This window comes from Protopterus annectens, chromosome 1.part0 (genome assembly GCF_019279795.1).
Source record: "Protopterus annectens isolate FY-2018-M chromosome 1.part0, PAN1.0, whole genome shotgun sequence".
NCBI classification, from domain to species: Eukaryota; Metazoa; Chordata; order Ceratodontiformes; family Protopteridae; genus Protopterus; species Protopterus annectens.
The window spans coordinates 1,306,681,223-1,306,693,382 of NC_056725.1; the positions used below are offsets into that span (position 1 = coordinate 1,306,681,223).

At 41.8% G+C, this 12,160-nt stretch overlaps 1 protein-coding gene across 1 annotated transcript in view; it reads right to left on the reverse strand.

Annotated features, from left to right (window-relative positions):
- EIF3D (eukaryotic translation initiation factor 3 subunit D) overlaps positions 1 to 12,160 on the reverse strand; it is a 1,307,751-nt gene that overhangs the window by 1,275,075 nt on the left and 20,516 nt on the right.

Sequence of the window (12,160 nt, forward strand, 5' to 3'; positions counted from 1 at the left end):
CAACCTATCATGAACAAAGTTTGAATACTGTTGCAAAAAAGCATTTCCAAACACATCTGCACCCATAAGAACAAATCATTAAACCACCTTTATTCTACCCAGGTCATCATCAGTTTTTGCCTGAACAGCTTCTCCATTCCCACAGCCATCACTTACTGATACAGAGCACAACTGATTAATACCAAAGACACACTGCAAATATGTGTATTAATGATCCATAGCACCACCGTTTTATATGTCTCTCTACTTCTAGGTCTATCTTCATCCCTTCTCTCTCAGCCACTTGTACAGTTGGCTCTTCATTATACTGATGGGTGCCAATATCATGCTATGGCATTTTCCATCTGCCATCACTTTGCTGAAGAATAAAACCAACATCTTCCCTTGGCTACATAAGGTAGAGATAATGAAGTCTGTAAACTTAACATTTCATCATGACAACAGTTTGTATCCAGCATTAAGTGAAACTCATACTACCTATTTAAAGTGTCTTTTCTGTGAAGCAGTTGTGTACCACTGTAAGCCCTTCTGTTTTATCACTCGGAAGGCTCAGCAGATGAGCAAGCTCTGGCATATTAGCAACTGTAGTATGTCATGATAAATAATATAGCAGGTGTTCTTGCATAATGCAGCAAGGGAGTACCTTACACCCAATAAACTTGCGATTTCCCACAAAGCAAATGTCGTATGCAGCAGGCATAAAAGATTTCAGTAGCCAATACATATAAACATGTCATTCCTAGGTAATCTTAAAGGAATGACAAAAAGTTAACATAATAATCACATTCTACACTCTTTGTAAATCCGTCTGCATACTAGAGTTTAACGTTGCTTCAACTCTGCTTTTTCCATTTAGCAGAGAGAGTTTACACCTTGTGCCATAGAGAAAGCAAGGTACACAAGTAGATTTTCACCACCAAGTACTACCCAGAATGTGCCCAACATCACTGCTATGCCTGTTTGCATTATAGTAGAACAGGGAATGCAGTGTTTCAATGTTTCCTTCAGGACAGAATTCTGTTTGCTTGCAGCATACCGTGGCTCAAATGGGGAAGGGAAGCATAGCACTTCCATTTCCGATTTCAGCTTTGCAGCCAAAGTTGAATGGTATAATAAAACCTGCACAGCAGATGTACGCAATGTGTAGGCAAAACTGATCTGTTGTAAATGTAATCAGAATCACATTTCCTCCGCAATTCTTGTGCAAAGCCAGGGAGCACCAATGAACACCATTAAACACAGATACTTCCCAGTTCGAGTTCAAAACACTAAAGTAAACACACAAATGCTTTAACACTTTGCCAACATCTGTGAAAATATTACGCTTTTTGGAAGCGATTTGAAAGAAAATTAATTATTGCTACTGGATGATGATTACTTCATTACCTAGAAATTGTGTAATGTACTTGTGAGATGCAGTGTTGACCACTTCATTCTGGACAGTTGGGTCTCCACTGCAGCACCGACACTTACAAATGATATACAACCACATAAAGCCTCGTCACACAAAAAGCATTTTTTAATCACATCTGCACTGGAACATCAAGAACTGCTTAGTACTGACAGTCTGCATTGGGCTCATGCATGGGCATACCATTGCTAATATCAGTACCATTCATTAAGGTTTACATACCATCATAACCTGATCATCCATGAAGGTCACCGTCCATCCTGTGTTTCACAGCTGTGTTGTATACGAGAGACACACAAGAACACATAGATATATAGTAATGCAACCTTCAGACATGACTTCCAATAATCTACAGAAAGATACAAGCCAACTGCATAAAGACCTGGTTAAAATAAACAAACACACTGGTAGAATATATCAACACAAACAACAAAAGGCTGCAACAAATAGAAGACGTTTAAACAGATATTCAGATGAGATGATAAAGCTGCAAAAATCAGAGGTCGAAATGAAGAAAAGACTGGCTGAATACGAGACTTCTCAGAAAAAGATGTTTAAAAAAATAATAGAATTAGAGGACAGAGCACATAGGGAAAACCTGAGATTTTCAGCTATACCTGAAAAACTGGAAGGAACAGACTGCATTAAATTTTATGAAAGCACAAATAAGCAACCGCATTGGTATTGCACAGCGGGAACCGTTGGTTGAATGGGTACATCATGTGTATGCTCTAAACATAGCCATAAGGAAAACAACATAGACCTATAATAGTAAAGATCCAATCCTACCAGCAGGAGTTGATTCTAACAAAACTGTGGAAGGACAAAATGCTAAAAATGGGATATAGAGTGTTTGTGGAGAATGGACTATGTATGAATGTATCCAGCTGTCTTCAAGGTATTCTTCCGTAGATGGACAAATTAATTTTTTGATGAAATGCATGATAAGGAGGAAATACAAGTGAAACAGAACAAGATTCAGTTTATTGTTCTTCTGGTAATAAAGTCAGAGAGACTGTGCCTGTGAAACCTTTTCCAGTATTTCAATGGAAAATGTTGGAAGAGAAGAAGGGAGCATGAGAGTTGACTAGAAAATTGAGTACACGTCGGAAATGAAGCAAAGGCAGGATTTGGGTGATGGAGAAAAACAGTAATAAAAATCAGTAACAATGTGGGATTACAATTAACTAATTATATCTGTGACATGACAGAACAAGAAAGTCTGGAAATATTGGAGTTTCTCAAAATGTGTTTGATGTGTGGGGAACTATAAAGTATATGCCCTACTTCATGTCATTAATGTTCGGAAAATGCCTTGCGGATGGGAAGAGAGGGGAGAACACTAATTGTAAGTAAAGAAAACACTTTTTTTCAATACCTCTGTATTTGTTGTGCACAGTTTTCTTAAAAAAAAAAAAAAACAACATGCAAAGTGTAATGAGGATTATAAAACAGGTTTTTCTTTTTCTCCCCTCTTCTCTTTATTTGTACAATTTTGAGAAATATGGGCAATGCAATGATCGAAATAAAGGGAGCCTAGTGTATAAAAGACCAACCTGCCAAACAGTACATACATGTAACATGTAATGGAATTCGACATTTAACAAAAAAGCAGTTATATATAAAAAGTGGTACTAATAACTATACAAGAAAATGATGCTTAGAGTCTTTCAATCTGAATGGGCTTACAGATGAACATAAAAAAGGAATGGTAGCGATTTATATTAAAAGAAAAATAAAGTGCAAATAGCTATGCCACAGGAGACACCTGGAAAGAACTGAACATGTGAATTTGATAAAGAAAGGTTTTCAGGACGATTACTCAGTGGAATATCCAGGGCAACGGAAAAGACAAGTACTTATATTAATTGCAAGAGGAGCTCCAATAATGAAAGAAGAGGGGGAAAAAGATAATAATGGAAGATACATTGTACTCAGGGGCTAATGGCTAGGGAGGAGGATTACACTGGCATACATTTACATCCCCCCTAAAACTGCTATAATAGAGCTTAAAAAAATTCTGGGAGAAACATGCTTTCAGCAAAGAATATCACTTATAGGTGGAGAATGGAATTTGGTTTGAAACAGTGAAGATGTGTCTGGGGGCCTAGAAGGGAAAATATAACAAAGGAGGGTAGGATTTTTGAATAAATTTATGCAAATGTTTGGCATGGAAGATGTGAATTTACACATTACTCAACGAGATACAAAAAACAGGCTAGGCTACATATATCTCACAGGAACATGTGCAGTCAATTGAAGGTCTTGAAACACACCCAAAAACTATTCTAGATCATGCACCAATAATAACTAAAATAAAAATGCAATGTAATGGAAAAAAAAAGAAAAAAGGACACTGGTGCTTTCTCACCTACTTGTTGAAAAGAGGAGTTTAAGGAATGGGTTTTGGAAGTAATGCAGGCATTACTAGAAAAGACAGAAATTTCTTTTGAAAATATAACTAGGGAGTAGGATAAGATTAATGTGGAGTTATGGTTAAGTAGTAAGACTTACTTAAAGGGACTGAAATGTTAAAGTATGGCAAAATAGATGGAAGCTCTCAGAAGAAAAGGAGCAACTGCAGAATGCTAAACAGAAAATAAGGGATTACTTCGACAATATGCACGAGTTTAGAAAGATGACTGTTAAGCAACTATTTTTTGATAATAATTCTACAGCACAAAAACTTTTAGCACAACAACTCAGGCAACAGAAAGTGGAAAGGGCTGTCACCAATTTTAAGGAGCCTAAAACATGGACTATAACAGCAGGGTCTTTATTAAATATTCGAACGTTTAAACGTTCGAATCACTAAAGATTGAACGCTTAAATATTTGAATATTTAAAAAAAAAATTTAAAACACAAAATGTAAAGTGTTTAAGCAGGGGGGCAAGCCCCCCTGCACCCCACACTACTTAAATATACCAACCCTGAGACCGCACTTCAGTGTACTACAGTGAGGAAATGGAATATTTCCATTTCCTACACTGTAGCATGATCTCGCAGTTGGCATATTTAAATAGCGGGGGGCACAGCCCTTTTATAGTGTTTCTTTTGTTTGTTTTATTTTTTTTTTTTACTTTTTTAAAATATTCAAACATTTAAGTGTTCGATCTCTAAAGCTTGATATTTAGTGATTTGAACGTTTAAGCGTATGAATATTTAATATAGACCCTAACAGGAGACCCTGTTAGAAGTAGTAGAAATATTCTGGAAATTTTACGAAAGTTAGTATAAAGCAGAAATATTAAAATCAAGGAAAGGTACAAATGGAAATGTTTATGGAAGAATTAAATATGCCCAAGTTAGAGGTAGATGAGGTTCTATTACTAACAGGAGAGGAAGGGAGGAGTTAAAAATGGCTATGTATAACCAATCTACAGGAAAGTCCCCACGAATAGATGGTATACCTGTGGAAGTTTGGAATTTAGGAGGGAAAAAAATGATAAAGAACTGAAAGGTTTTAACTGTATTTTAAGAGGTGGAGAAGTACAAACATCCTTGAAGATTATGGCACATGCATTGCAAAATATTGCAAATTTGTCTTTGTGACATAAGCATCTTCACATCAATTACTGTATTAGAATTTGAACATTTACTCTCTCCTCTTACATCTTTCAGCATACCTCTGATTTCTGTGCAAACTGTCAATCAGTAAACTTTTCCTGTCTGGTACCCATGTGTTGTAGTTATGGTTGTCCTTGCTGTTTCACACCCCCTATTATTTTTGTATTTATATGTTTTCTCTATCTACACATTACACTTTCCCTGCCTGTGTACAACATGCATCATTTCCCTTATGTAGCTCTCCATGTTGTCCCAGTGAGCATGCTGAACAGGTTTGCCTACAGACAAGCCACTTTGTTTACTGTGTGTGCTCATGCTGCTCAACACAGTTTCCTGGTCACTACCACTGCTGCTGGTCATGTAAATGTGCTTGTATTTGTGTTAGCATGATGAGCAGTATTCATATGCGATTTGTGCTATTGCTCATCGTGCTAACATGTAAACATCACATAGGCTTTGCTTAAAGCCTACACGATTGTTAATGAATCAGACCACATATCAAATTTTATGAAAGCACAAACAAGCAACTAGACTGGTATTCCACAGCAGAATTTGCTAACTGCAATGGCACATCAAGTATGCTCCAAATTTGACCATGACAGAGCAGCCAAGACCTGCATTTGTAAAGATGCAATCAAAACAAGCAGAAAGAGTTGATCCTGACAAAACTGTTGCAGTTGGGCAAAGCATTGAAGATGAGAGACAGTCGAGTGTTTGTGGAAAATGAATACTGACTGTATACCAGGCAGAAGAGAAGCAAATTTATGCCAGCAACCAGGGAATGTTAACTGGCAGGTGTTACATTCAAGCTGCAGTATCCAGCAGTCTTCTGAATCTTTTTTTTTCCTGGAGGATCAAAAACATTTTTTGATGTAGAACAGGCTAAAAAAAAGAAATAAGCGCTTGTCCAACAAAAAGTAGGCCATCAAACAGAAGGGGGCTCTGCTTCTCATTCTTCTGTTAATAGAGCTCAGACAGACTATGACAACTAAACCTTTTCCAATGTTCTCAAAAACATCTGAGAGACAGAACAAAAGCACAGGAGCAGACAAAGTATCAGGAGTACACTGGACTTGAATCAAAGTCTGGTGCTAAAGAGAAGAATATGAACAGGAAGACTACCAGCACCAGTAACACTGAAATTAATGAGTAAATCTGTGACTATAAAGCATCAATCACATATGGCTTTACAAGAAAAAGTGACTGAGAAAGGTTGGACTTTTGCTGACTTTATTAAAACTTGATGGCAGACTGAAAAAACACCACCCATGTCATTAATGTTTGGTAGGACACAAAGAAAAAAAAAAAAAGTAACTGACAGTAATTATTTTGTTCTCAACAGTATTTTTATAAAAACATACAATATAACTTGCAAGTTAAGTGGTGAGGACTGAGGCTCCTTGATTGCTGGGCCAGGGCATGGGTGTCGCATATTAATTGTTTGGCAGTGGTGGGATATGCACACCACATATTAATTGGTTGGCAAATACTAATAGGTTTGTAGTGGTGTGGGTAGAGTGAATTCCTGTAGCTTGTGTACAGTGAGAACTCTGAAGGTGTTTTGTACTCTAAATCTTCAGAGCACAATTGCTTTATTTCTTTTGTTAGCTTAGTTAGGCGAGCAGGCACAATGTCAGCAGAGGAGTATTGAAATGGTGATAAGGAGCCAGCTGGATGACATGTGCCAGGCTAGGGGACTGGTGCACGGAAACCTGACTAAGGCATACCTGATGCAGTCTTGGTTACAGCTGTATCAGAAAACAGCAACCAGGACGACAATCAGACTGGCAGTGGAGATATGATACCCTTGGAGAATGGACAGCTCAACCTTTATGCAGAGGACTTAAGAATCCATTTGGAGCTAGAGACACTTGAATTGGAGGCCAGACGTTTGGAGATAGAAGCCAATGAAAAGGAGCAGTAGAGGAAGCATGAGGAGGAAATGCTGGCACTTCGCCAGAGTCATGGAGGTAATGGAGATGGGAAGTTTACTGGACCCCAGAAGCACGCAAGGCCAGTAAATTTCTTCCGCAGTTTAAAGGGGGGGATAATTTTGATAGTTTCATTCATATGTTTGAGAGTATGCAAACAGTATAGTGTTGATCAAAGGCTCTGCGTACAGTTCCTGACCCCCTTACTCCATGATAAAGCTGTAACTGTTTTGTCAAAAATGTCTGACGTTGCATGGTTTGAGTATACTGCTGTTAAAATCACTTGTTAGAATTGTTTAAGCCAACACCTGAAACGTACAGGAAAAGGTTTTGTGAGCATACACGCAAGGCAGATAAGTGTGTGTGTGAATATGTTGCTGAACTGAGCACTTATTTCCATAGGTGGGTGAGTGGATGTCAAGTCAACCACTTTTGGAGGGCTGGAAGATCTTTTGATGAGGGTACAAGCCCTTTGCACTCTGCCTGAGGACATGAGGATCTGGTTAGCTGATAGACAATGTGCTACTTCAGATGAGTTGGGGAAGAAGGGAGACATATACCTGGCAAGCAGGGCAGCCCTGCACAGGAAAGGGACACCCCAGTACTGCTCATGAGTCTAAAGGAACCTGTAGTGGGCAGCACAGACTGCCCCAACAAAATCTGCCAGTAGCAGGGGAAGCCACTAGGTCCAGGTACACGTCCAGGAGCTAGGGTTAAATGTTTTGAATGCAACCAGTGGGGCCATGTGGCATACAGATTTCTACGGCAACAAGGTGGGGAACAAAAAGTGAGGGAGCCAGTAAGCGGGGAAAGACAAAATGCCAATAGTAGGCTGTCTTGGGACAACAGGGGTACCAAACTACCATCAGAGGTTAAAACCTATCGTAGTGAATGGCAAAGAGGCCATTGCCAAGAGAGACAGCCTCTGATATAACCACTGTAAAGCCTGCCATGGTTACAGAGGAGCACTACTTGCCTGGGCAGTCTACTCCAGTAAGGGCTTTAAGGAGGGATTCCATTCCAGAAACCTTTGGCTACGGTTCACCTTGACAGGGAGGGTGCAAAAGGAAGCCAGCAAGTAGGTGTGTTTGAGGATACACCTGCAGATGTCCTGATAGGCAATGATTTTGATAGTGCAGTACCCTGTGCTTGTGCAGTTACACGCAGTCAGGCTTTGAGACAAACAGGTAAGTCTGGTAGCCTGGGGAGACCCAGACAGACTGCACACTTGCAGCCAGGACTGGTGAGGTGGTTATTTCAGGGAGGGAGCTACCCTGTAGAAGTGAGACTGAAGGTGAGCCACAGCTGCTTGGGGGTATTGATGGTCCCTTGGACAGAGTGACTGCAAAGGTAGAGGTGAGTAGTAGTAGGCTGACAGTGAGGCCCCACTGTCAGAGGATGCCAGACTTCCTGTGGAAGGGGAGCTGAGAAGGGTTACAAGGTTTGAGTCGAGACAGGTTCAGCTCTCAGACCCTACACTGCAAGGCTTGAGGCAGGTAGCTAGGGAGGCACCCGATTCTCAAGGAAAGGGGGAATTTGTAAACTGGGACAAAGGGTTACTATACAGAGAGTGGACCCCCTGAGGGCTAGAAGGTGAGAGAGTACAGCAGTTGATAGTGCCTAGAGCCTACCATCTGGCACTTCTAGCCATAGCCCATGATATCCCCTTTGCAGGTCATATGGGCATAAAACGTACAAGGAGGCATATTATGCAAAACTTCTATTGGCCTGGAATTTCCTGAGATGTAACAGGGTACTGCAGGACCTGTGAGCAGTGCCAAAAGGTAAGCAAGGCGGAAGATAAGGCGAGAGCTCATTTGATCCCTTTGCCTCTGATTAAGGAGCCATTTCAGAAAGTAGCTATGGATATTGTGGGCCCTCTAGAGTACCCCAAGTTCCACAGGGAAAAGTATATCCTAGTGGTAGTGGATTATGCTACATAACACCCTGAGGCAGTGGGCTTTGTCCTCCATGGAGGCAGAGAAGATGGCAAATGCTTTGTTAGAGATTTTCAGCAGGGTAGGTTTCCCCAAAAGAAATGCTGACTGACAGAGGTGCCAATTTCATGCCAGACCTGCTGGCTTGTCTGTCGAAGTCCTGTGCGGTGAAGCACATGAAGACCACCCCCTACCATCCCCAGACTAATGGTCTTGTTGAGAGGTTAAACTCTACAATCAAGTCCATGCTACGGGCATATGCAGATCAGCTTAAGAGGGAGTGGGACAAATATTTGCCCCATTTGTTTGCTTACAGAGAAGTTGCCCAGGAATCCACAGTTTTTTCACCCTTTGAGTTGCTGTATGGGCATAGGGTGAGGGGACCTATTTAATTCAAGATGAGTGGGAAGGCGAGTCTCACAAGGAGTCTGTTGTGGCATACATCCTAAACCTCAGGACAAGGCTCAGGGGACTCATGGGCATGGCCCAGGAGAAGCTGGCAGAAGCCCAACAGAAAAAGGTGTGGTAGGACAGGAATGCTTGAGCTAGAAAGTATGCTGTGGGGCAGCAGGTAATGGTTCTCATTCCTGTCAAAACACAACAAGCTGCAAGCAGCTTGGGAGGGACCCTATAAGATGCTAAGAAAGGTAAGTGATGTTAATTACATGGTGGAACTGCTAGGCAAAAGGCAGGGGCACAAACTGTACCACGTTAACTTGATGAAACGTTACCATGACAGGGAGGCCCTTGTGCTGAGCATTTGCAGTGGATTGCAGGAGTCTGAGGGAGATCTAGGGAGTGATCTCCTCAGTGAGGTTCGGGGTGACACCTCAGTGGAAGGGGTAGCAATGTCCCAGCAGCTATCTCCTACCCAGGTTCGAGAAATCCTAGTAGTGTTGCAGGAATTTGGGGACATGCTCACTGGGAAACCAGGGTGCACCCAGCTGGGGCAGCACCAGGTAGATACAGGACCCCAAAGGCCTATTAAGCAGGCCCCTTATAGAGTGTCCGAGACAGTCAAACAGATTCTGAGGGAGGAGGTACAGGAGATGTTGGAACTAGGGGTGATTCAAGGAGTCCAACAGTCCCTGGGCCTCCCCAGTGGAGCTGGTGCCAAAGAAGGATGGCAGCACCAGGTTCTGTGTGGACTACAGGAGATTAAATAGTCACACAGTCAGATGCTTACCGCATGCCTAGGACAGATGAGGACCTATAGCAGCTGGGTGGGGCAGAGTATTTTACAACCACTGATCTTACCAAGGGGTACAGGCAGGTGCCCTTGACTCCCAGTGCTAGAGAGAGAAGTCAGCCTTTGTGACTCCATTTGGCTTGTATGAGTTCATAAAGATGCCCTTTGGGATGAAGAATACCCCAGCAAATTTCCAGAGTCTGATAGATCATATCCTAGCAGGAGCAGGAGGGTTTGCCCTTACTTATTTAGATGATATTGTCATCTACAGCCATTCCTGGCCAGAGCACCCTCAGCATGTCAAGGAGGTGCTGGGCAGACTACAGAGGACAAAGTTAACCATTAAGCCGAGCAAATGTCAGGTGGGTATGGCAGAGGTCTCCTACCCAGGACATAGAGTGGTGATTGGTAAGATAAGGCCAGAACCTGCCAAAGTGGAAGCCATTCAGGCATGGCCTGCACCTGTTACTAAAAAGCAGGCGAGGGCAAATTTAGGGACAGCGGGATACTACAGAAAGTTAGCCCCCAGTTATAGTACCATAGCTGCTCCCCTCACAGACCTGAAAAGGAAGAACAGGCCAGATAAGGTAGTGTGGACCCCAGCATGTGAGCAGGCATTCCAGAAGCTTAAAGAAGCTTTGGGAGGACCTCCTGTGTTAGCCAGTCCAGATTACAGCAAAGAATGTATTGTGCAGGTGGATGCTTCGAACCATGGGGTGGGGGCTTTACTTGGCCAGATGTCTTCAGAGGGGGAAGAGCACCCAGTGGTTGATCTCAGTCGTAGGCTCCAACCCAGAGAGGAATGCTATGCAGAAGTAGAAAAGGAATGCCTAGCCATAGTGTGGGCACTGCAGAAACTTAAGCCTTATCTGTATGGAAAGAAATTCACCGTTATGACAGATCACAACCCCCTAACAAGGTTAAACAGAGCCAGCAAAATGCCAAGTTGCTAAGATGGGGCCTGGGGTTGCAAGCATATATGTCCATACAGCTCCACAGTGGGATTAGCAATGCCAATGCAGATGGGTTCTCAAGACAGGGAACAGGGTAAGGTATACTCCGATAGACCTAACTCCCTCAAGCAGCGTTTCTCAAGGGTCATTTGAAAAACTAGCTTGAGTTCTCCACGGGGGGGGGGGGGGGGAGATATGTGGAGATGGGTGAATTCTGCCAGCCTAGCTACATAGAATATTGGAGATAATTCTGTCATCTGTAAGTATTAATGTAAACCACAGGCTTGTTGTCTTAAATGGTAAAAAAATAGTGTCACATGTGGAACTAGAAAAATGTAACAGTGCACTCTGACCAAGCAAAGCATGTTGTGACCTTTTGATTTTAAAACTCTGAGCCATTAAGTCCAGAGTGGGGCATCCTGCCTACTGTTTTAAGGCCAGAGTTAATGGCCAGAATTTGCATGCATAAATGTCCTTTATTGCTCTGGTTTCTGCCCAGAGAAGCATGTTAATGTAGTTTATGTTAGCCTGGGAACCCAGGGAAGTGTGAAGAATGATGTAATGTGAACCAGGAATGTGATTTTAAAAACAGAGAGAATAAGAGAGCATTAAGCATTTTTGTCTTGACCATCCACCTCACCAGCACTGTTTTGCTCTATATGTAAGTTTATCTTAGACTTGTGTTTCCTCTTATAAATAGGCAGAAACTAGAAAGATTAGGCTGTTTTTCTGTGATGTTAGAACTGTACTACTGAATTATTTTAAGTATTTCTCCGTGATCTCTGAACTCTTGACTAGCACCGAGTAGTAGAAAGTATCGTCTTGTGTTTAGACTATTTTTTATTAAATATTTTTAAACCCTTTCAACTGTGGCTCTTTTGTAGAGATAATTTAAGCTCTTTAGAGTACTTGCATGCCTTTGGTAAAATTGTACAAAGCTACTTCAATAGCTTTAGCCCTGGGCTATATTACCAATTGGATAATAATATTGCACAGTAATTGGACACCCTTTTAAGGGCCTTTGAGTAGCTGATAAAAATTAGTGGGTGGTGGCAGCTGGTACTACCATGTAGTCTGGGAAAAAGGGGCACAGCTGGAGAACCTGCGCCAGCCTTCCCCAGGAGTGTCTGTGTGGTTGTATAAACTCTTCTCAAACAGTGTGTGTGTGTGT